The following is a 7,767-nucleotide window of genomic DNA, read 5'->3' on the forward strand; positions in this document are numbered from 1 at the left end:
CTGTGAAAATGAACACATCAAAGCCATAAGTAGTAGCTTTTTTGCTGCTCCTATGTCCTCTCTCCCCCCTCTTCTTTTAACATTAATATTAATAGCTACTATACCTTTCTTCACTGTTGCTTTCTTCTTGATCCTCAAGGGAGTAAGCCTTTTCTTGGACTTTCTGCTACTGTGAATGTTTGCTTGAAGGAATGCTAGGGCATGCTGGGAAGCACACCACCAGTGATGCCTGTGATACAATATTGGGTCGAGCAGCAAAGATATTAAATCTTATTGTACGTGTCGGAAGAATCAAACATTCTTTTATGCCTGCACATGTGGCTGGGGTTTCTTTCCTTGTTGCTTTCCTAGCAAGAATAGTTCTTTAATCAGTCCAAAATCTCCAAGGAGAAGAAAAAACTAAATAACCTCTTTCCTATGCCCTCCTTGGTGCTATTCTACAGGGCAGCTGCCTGAGGAGCGAAGAAGCAAGTGCTGTTTCCTGCCTGTTGTCAAAGCACACAGACACAGCTGCACACTGCAGGGACACACATCACCAGCACCCTCACCACTGCTATTATTCAAAGCACTGAGTTAACGAGCTCTCTTGCCCTCCAAGGCTTGCCTGCCTGTTGCTGTTCCCTGGGGTTGAGGGCTGAACTGCTCACGCCTGCGTCAGCCCAGCTCTCACATTTGTATTCTGTGGTGCGGTTGGTGTCTGGAGTGCTGGGAAGAAATCCCCCAGGTCTGACTTTACTCACACACATATAATGGAGAAAGGCAGCCGAAGGGGAGCGTGACGTCTGTGCTCCGTGGGGGCTGCCTGCAGTCCATGGCCAAGGTGCTGCCTGGGATCACAGGGTGCCCACAATGCTGAAGGTGAATCTCCTGATGCCATTGTCACAGGGAACGGGTGCCACGGTAATGGTGAAACTGCCTGTAATCCTCCCAGCGAGTTATTCCAAACCTGATTTCTGTCTAGATGGATGTAAAGGTTATTATTTGCTTCTGTCTTGACACTGGGGACCATCTCCCTTTGATAGCAAGGACTGCTTTTATGTGCAGGAGCAAAGCATGCATCTGGGACAGGAGGGATTGGGGTACTCAAATGAGACTCCCCTAACACTTCTCCAGTGACGTGTGCTGCAGCTGGACATGGTGATGGGTAACCCTCCTTCCCCCTCCCACGCTCTCCCAGTGGTTGTTATGGCCAGGGGAAGGTCCCCCATGAACAGCAGTGGGTTTCACCAACTGGAGGAAGGCCTGAGAAAGGTTTGGTGCTGGCTTTCAAGTTATGGCCCTTCCTATTTTTATCTCTTCCTTCTCCAGCAAAGCCCTTTGCATAGGCCCAGACTAGCTGCCTTTTAGTCTGGGGAAATCTGTTCTGACCAAAAGGCTGCAGGACTGAAATGTGCTGAACTGGGACCACAGCTATGACATTGTGGGAGAGGAGAGGGACAATACACTAACTTATGAACAGGAGAGAAACACCAAACTCTTGTACAAAAGCCCACTGCAACCAAAGGAGCTGCAGATTACAGAGACACAGCTCAGGCTCCTATTGCAGCCTTTTTGGAGACTGTCACGCCTCACATAAGCACAGCCTTATGTCCAGCAGTGCCAGTCTCACTATTTCAGCTCCAACCTGCATCACCACAAGAGCTCTAAAGGAAGAATGGCAGATTGTTTACCCCAAGAGTCAAGAGAGTCATCAGTCCAAACAAACAAAAGGAAGGGGGGATCTATTTGCCTGTTATAATCATCAGTTTGATCTTTTAAAACATGTGCAGCAGCTTCAGAATCTAATGGAGGTTCCTTGTGTTTGCAAATGTGAAACCTAAAGAGTTTCAGGCATGGAATCAGAGGATGCTTTTGAGATCTCTGCAGGAAATCTAATAGGAAAATTCAAATGAGGTCATATGCTTTGCTGCTTGTCTACAAGCTTCTCCCAAAGGTCTCCCTGCTCTCCCAGCTTATGAGCCTAATTAACCCCCTGCACCTGGTTGCCAGGCATGGAATTTTAAGTCATTATAGGGATGTGTGGCTTCCTTAGCAGCATGTCAAACGCTTCATGTCACACTCCAAGCACTGGAATTTGCCTTGCACTTCTTTGTTCAGTGTTGCAGGAGGTGGCCAGCTATCTGCACATGCAAAAACTCCACTGAAGGGACCAATTACAGGCAGTCTTTGAACCAAGGGGGAAAACAATTCCCCCAGAGGGTCTTTGAGGTTTCTGCAGCACACTGGAGCAGGAGGTTTTGAGTCTGAGTTGCCCTTAGATGTTTTAAACTACTTCACAGGCATTAACTATGCCCATTTCATGCACACAATCCTACCTTAACCAGCTCCCCTGAGCAACACGGATGGTGTGTGAGCTTTCTGCATATTCAGCTGGCAAGGGAGAGCCTGAAGAACCTACACTGCTCCCACAACTCTTTACACATTCCTCATTAGAGAGCCTCGACTGAAGGAATAAAAACAGTAACCAGGAAAAAAATTCTCACAGCAGCAAGCAGAGATCCAGGAATCAGACAGGAGCTTTGGCACAGGCTGCAGTGGAAGTTGCCCTCTCTGAATTTGTCTTTCCATTGCAGCAACGAATGGCTGGCTAGCCTGTGACTTGGTGAAGTGTAGAGGGCACCTTTGCTCACCCCACTGTCCCTTTAGACTCTGTTACGCTCTGACGTTCAAGGCTTTTTCATGGAGTTCAGAAGTCACAGAGTCAAACCTCCTCTGGTGGAGAAGGACTCCAGACCTTCAAATCCCACTTTCTGACTGGCTGCTTTCACCACAACATCAACAAGCAAAATGGTGTCAGAAGTATTCTAAGAGTCTCCAAATATATCATCTTAGTTTAAGAGTGGTTTCAGACTCTGAGTAGCAGGACCAATAAGCCGAGATGAGTGCCTCTCAAACTTCTTTTTAGATTTGCTCCTTGATTGGTTTGGAGGACCCAATGCTCAGCACATTAGAGGTAAATCACATGGTACATATCACAAGTATTTATTTTCCCCACCATTCATTACAAAAGGAATTGGGAAGTTGCTCAGTAATGTACTAAACTTACACTAATTTTACTGCACTGAATTTTAAGTAGTGTAAATTCCCAGAGCCTGAGCCTGCTTGGAGGAGCTGCAGTCCAAGGATCATCATGCCCAAAGAAGAGCAGTGGAGCTGGGGAAGGGTCTGGAGCACAAGTGTTCTGACAAACAGCTGGGGGAGCTGGAGGGGCTAAGCCTGGAGAAAAGGAGACTCAGGGGGAGCTTATCCTCTCTACAGCTCCCTGACAGGAGATTGTTGCAAGGTGTGGGTCGGTTTCCCAGGTAACAAACGATAGGACAAGAGGAAATGGCCTCAAGTTTCACCAGGGGAGGTTTAGATTGGATATAAGGCAAAACTTCTTCATTCAAAGGGTGAAAAAGCACTGGGATAAGTTGCCTAAGGAAGTGCTGGAATTACTGTCCCTGGAAGTATTCAAAAGTGTGTGCTGTGGCACAAGGGTTAGTGGTGAACAGAGCTGGGCTAGGCTAACTGTGGGACCAATGATCTTAGAGGTCCCTTCCAACCTTAAAAATGCTGATTCTATCATTTATACAATGCAGACAAGAAGCACTCTCTGCCTAAACTTCTCTCTCCACCTTAAGGAATATTTAGGCCACTCATGTATAGCTGGGCATGGTAGGTTTCTATTTCAAGAGGAATCCTTATGTATTGGAAATCCTCTCTGGTAGTTGTCAGAAAAAGGCATGCAAGTCTTTCACTGAATCTGAAGACTGCCTTGTGTGACTGCAATCATTGCAGCAGCCTTCATGACATCTATCTTGATTTAACTCCACTTTGCATTTTGTTGTCCTTTATATTGAGACAGCAGTAGATTTTTCTATGGCCAGTAATGCACTCTTAAAACAATCAAGTGCACTAGAACTATTTTCAAAATGATCAAGAATAAACTGAATAAAAAGGATGCCTCTGAGTAAAAAACTTAGTAAATGGCATGCCAGTTTCTTTTTAACAAATCAGGATATGATGACACAAATTCTGACAGCACACAACCTATGGAGGATCCTAAAGTTGAACTCTATAGTTATGTGTATTTTAAATTGGCCTCTATAAAGAGTTCGGGCTACTAAATGTTGACAACAAATCAGAGATACAAGTAACTCTTTATGGTTTTAAATATCTTCTAAGAAGATATCACTGTCCTATAGCATTCTGATGTAATGATTTGATAAACCAGTTGATTAACTATCTATTTCAAGCTTCTATTAGTCCTGTGAGTTGCTGAAGAAAGCATGTACTTTGACTCAGGAGTTTGCATCCACAAATCTTACTTAGTGGTGACTTTTCCTTCCTCTGGTTCAGTTTCTGCAGATATAAAACAGGGATAATGATAATGACCTCCTTAGTAATGCCATCAGGGATTTACTAATAAGCTAACCATTATTGGGGAATAAAACTTTATGTGAGGAACCATTTATTAAAGCATCCCCATGGCTTATTCACACTCCAAAAGTGATTTATGAATGAAACCTTAGAGGGAAGGTTGATGACAAATGCACCACTCCTAAAGCAGCAAAGATCCAAAACTTATGGCCACAACTCCAGCAAATAGGTGGCTGTGAAGGCATGAATGTGCACAAATTCTCAGTAGTTTTTCATCTTTATGTCCCTCCTAAACGTTCTTCAGTTGCTACTTTTTCTGGAGGAGGAGGTGAGGGGTATTTCTTTAATCCTTTTAGTGCAAAAGTATGGGATCCTTCAATATTCCATCCTGTCACCAAATGAGTGGCAAACACTTCCTCTGCAGCTGTTTCTGCAACCTTATACCATCAGTAACAAGGGAAAACATGAGGAGGAACTGTCCTGGAACAAGAATGTAGGATGTAGGTGAGGAGAGCTTCCTCATATGGCCTGGAGTACACACCAGGACCTTTCAAACCATGACAGTGATGAACAGTACAGAGAAGCTTCATCTCCCACCTTAGTTTGCTTCTACATGGACAATGTGAAATGCTAATAATGTGTTTCTTTTTATTTTCCCTTCTGCTTACTGAACTCCTTCTCTAAAATCTCTTTATCACACATTCCCATTTAAGCCTCTGCAGAACACTTGGCTTTATCAGGTGCAAAATTTACTTGGACTATGAAACTTTGAGATCTGACTGGGTGACAAATTCAGCCCTACTATCCCCTCAAATAAGGATTTTTGTCCCCATGCATACTTCTAAAAATAGGAATTCATCACTACAAATTACAGTAAGGTTGCAGTTGAACATTTGAAGCACAAGTAATGTTCTCCTCCATCCTTCCACTTGCAGGGAATAATGGGGGAAGAAATAAGAATAATAGCAGCCCAATACCTGACTCTGCACCTGCTGTCACTGACTGAATTTTGGATTTTCTGTTCATGAGCTGGTCTACATGACACCAGGCCTGCTGGCAATAGTGGGTGTGCTTGTCACAAAGAGGAAAAAGGAACTGTGCAGGAGATAGCAGGGCTCACTAGAAGTCCTTTAAGCTAGAGTTGAAGGGGGAAAGAGATAAAACCAGGAACACCAGAGATAAGCCTGGCACCATGGCAGCATTTGAGGGACAGTGTGCTTGCAAGGTCCTTCAGTCTGCTGTCTCAGTGGAGGTAGAGATGGAGGTCCACATGTCAGCAAAGACACAGGGTTCTTGATGTGATAGAAACCACAGGAGTTCCTGAGGATGGTAACACAGGAATTAGGGTTTCCCACTCAAAAAAGATGGGATCAACAGCCCAACCTGGCCAACAAGGCCAAGTGCTGAGTCCTGTACTTGGATCACAACAACCCCCTGCAGCACTACAGGCTTGGGGAGGAGTGGCTGGAAAGCTGCCCAGGGGAAAAGGAGCTGGGGGTATTGGTCAACCAGCTGAGCATAGGCCAGCAGATGATGATGTCCAAATGGCCAAGAAAGCCAATGGTATCCTGGCCTGGATCAGCAATAGTGTCACCAGCAGGACCAGGGCAGTGATTGTCCCCCTGTCCTCAGCACTGGTGAGGCCTCAAGTGCTGTGCCCAGTTTTGGGCCCCTTATTTTAAGAAAGATATTGAGGTTCTGGAGCCCCCAGAGAAGGGCAACTCAGGAACTGGTGAAGGGTCTGGGACACAGGTCTGATGAGGAGTGGCTGAGGGGGCTGAGGGAGCTGAGGATGTTTAGCCTGGAGGAAAGAAGGCTCAGGGGAGACGCTTTCACTCTCTACAAGCACCTGAAAAAAGGTTGGAGCCAGGCAGAGGTCAGTCTTTTCTCCCAGGTAAAATGGTATGGCATCTTCATAGCCAAAAACATTACCTCAAAATCTATGCTTAGAATCTTCATCAGCTGAAATGGCTATAATCCCTCTGTAGGAATTATGAAGGCCTATGATCAGTGAAAACTGGCTTAGATGGAGCTACAATTCATTTCAAAGTTCATATGTATTGAATAGAAACCAAAATTCAACTTCACTGTAAAACACTGACCTTTCAAAGCTTGGTGGTATGAGAAGTGGCAAAGAGGGCCTGGCTGTTCACAGAGGCCATGTCCTGCAATTTGTTCAAGATGAGAAGACTGCTTAGAGGGAATGGCATTGGAAAAGGAGAGTCTGAGCATTTTGCAGCCGGGTTTGCTTTGCAGCCACATGCTGGACAAAGTTTTCCCAGTTAAGGAAAGAAAGGCTCTGATTCCCCTTATTTTACACCAGTGAAAGTAACATGGGCTGAGAACATTGGCAAAGAGAATTCAGCTTAGATGAGAACTAGTCCAGAGAGAGGAAATTTGTCACCTGACAGTCTGCTCTGCAGGTGTTTCTTATGTTACAGATGTACAAAGCTCCCACTGTGTTGCAGTTGAAATCCAGCTGGGCCCAGGTAAGAACTGTTGTAAGAAACACAACTGCCTTCCTCCTTAGCTCACTGATGTGGTGACAACACAAAGTTGTGTTGTCAGGAATCCCCACAGCACTCTAGGCAAACGACTGGGGAGGGACGCCTCATATAAACTCACAAGACAAATTATATTAAAAATTAAGTGGAAAAAATTAACAGCTTGAATGAGACTTAAAAGAATAGTAGCTGTACTGTGTTTTTTTAAGTCACTGCTTTTATGGCTGAATGGCTGCTGGAAATACTAAGGGACTAATTTTGCAAATATCCTGTATGCAGAATCCCTGGGAGTTAGGACCACTCTGTCCTGGCTGCAATCCTTGCCCTCTCATTTCTGCTTCCCTCTTATATTACAAGATGAACCAACAGCATATGTGGGCAAGCCCCAGCTGGCATCTTTTGCCCAAGGCAAGTGCTTAAGTGACACAAAAACTTGAACAGAAGTGCAAAAGCCCTAACTGGAAATCGTACTCAGGTTCCCATCCAGGGCCCATTTCTCTGGAGAGAACTGTTTTCTGTGCTTTCTAGTCTGGTAGCAGTTACACAATGGTTTCTGCTTGAATGCTGCCTGTCTTGGAGAAATTGCCATCACCATTAGCAAACTCTGTACCAGGTGGACAGAGGTCTTCCCCACTTATTTCTGTGTGTTTACAAAATATCCCTCTACACTTAAAACAAGATCACTCAGGTACTTTTATTTAAAAAACAGATCCCAAGGCTTCTATCTGTGCTGATAAGATATCCTGTGCTAGTTTCAGAAGCACAGAAACTGTGCTAGTTTCAGGGGGACTCCTCTGTGCTAATGAGTGTACCAGGATCTAGCTGAAGGTTTTTAGTCTGCAGAAAGTGCCTGCAGCAAGGTCCCCACGCTCTGTCCTTCCCGTGGTGTCCCTCTCTCTGA

General features: G+C 44.9%; 1 long non-coding RNA gene across 2 annotated transcripts in view; it reads right to left on the minus strand.

Moving 5' to 3' along the window:
- The window catches only part of LOC134558418 (uncharacterized), a 43,357-nt gene extending 39,263 nt beyond the window's left edge, over positions 1-4,094 (minus strand). For both annotated transcript variants that reach the window (XR_010082353.1, XR_010082355.1), the window contains exon 1: positions 105-4,094. This is a non-coding gene — a long non-coding RNA (uncharacterized LOC134558418). The remainder of the gene's footprint in view (positions 1-104) is intronic.
- Positions 4,095-7,767: the final 3,673 nt, after the last annotated feature.

The sequence above is a fragment of the Prinia subflava genome, chromosome 1, assembly GCF_021018805.1.
Source record: "Prinia subflava isolate CZ2003 ecotype Zambia chromosome 1, Cam_Psub_1.2, whole genome shotgun sequence".
Lineage (NCBI taxonomy): Eukaryota > Metazoa > Chordata > Aves > Passeriformes > Cisticolidae > Prinia > Prinia subflava.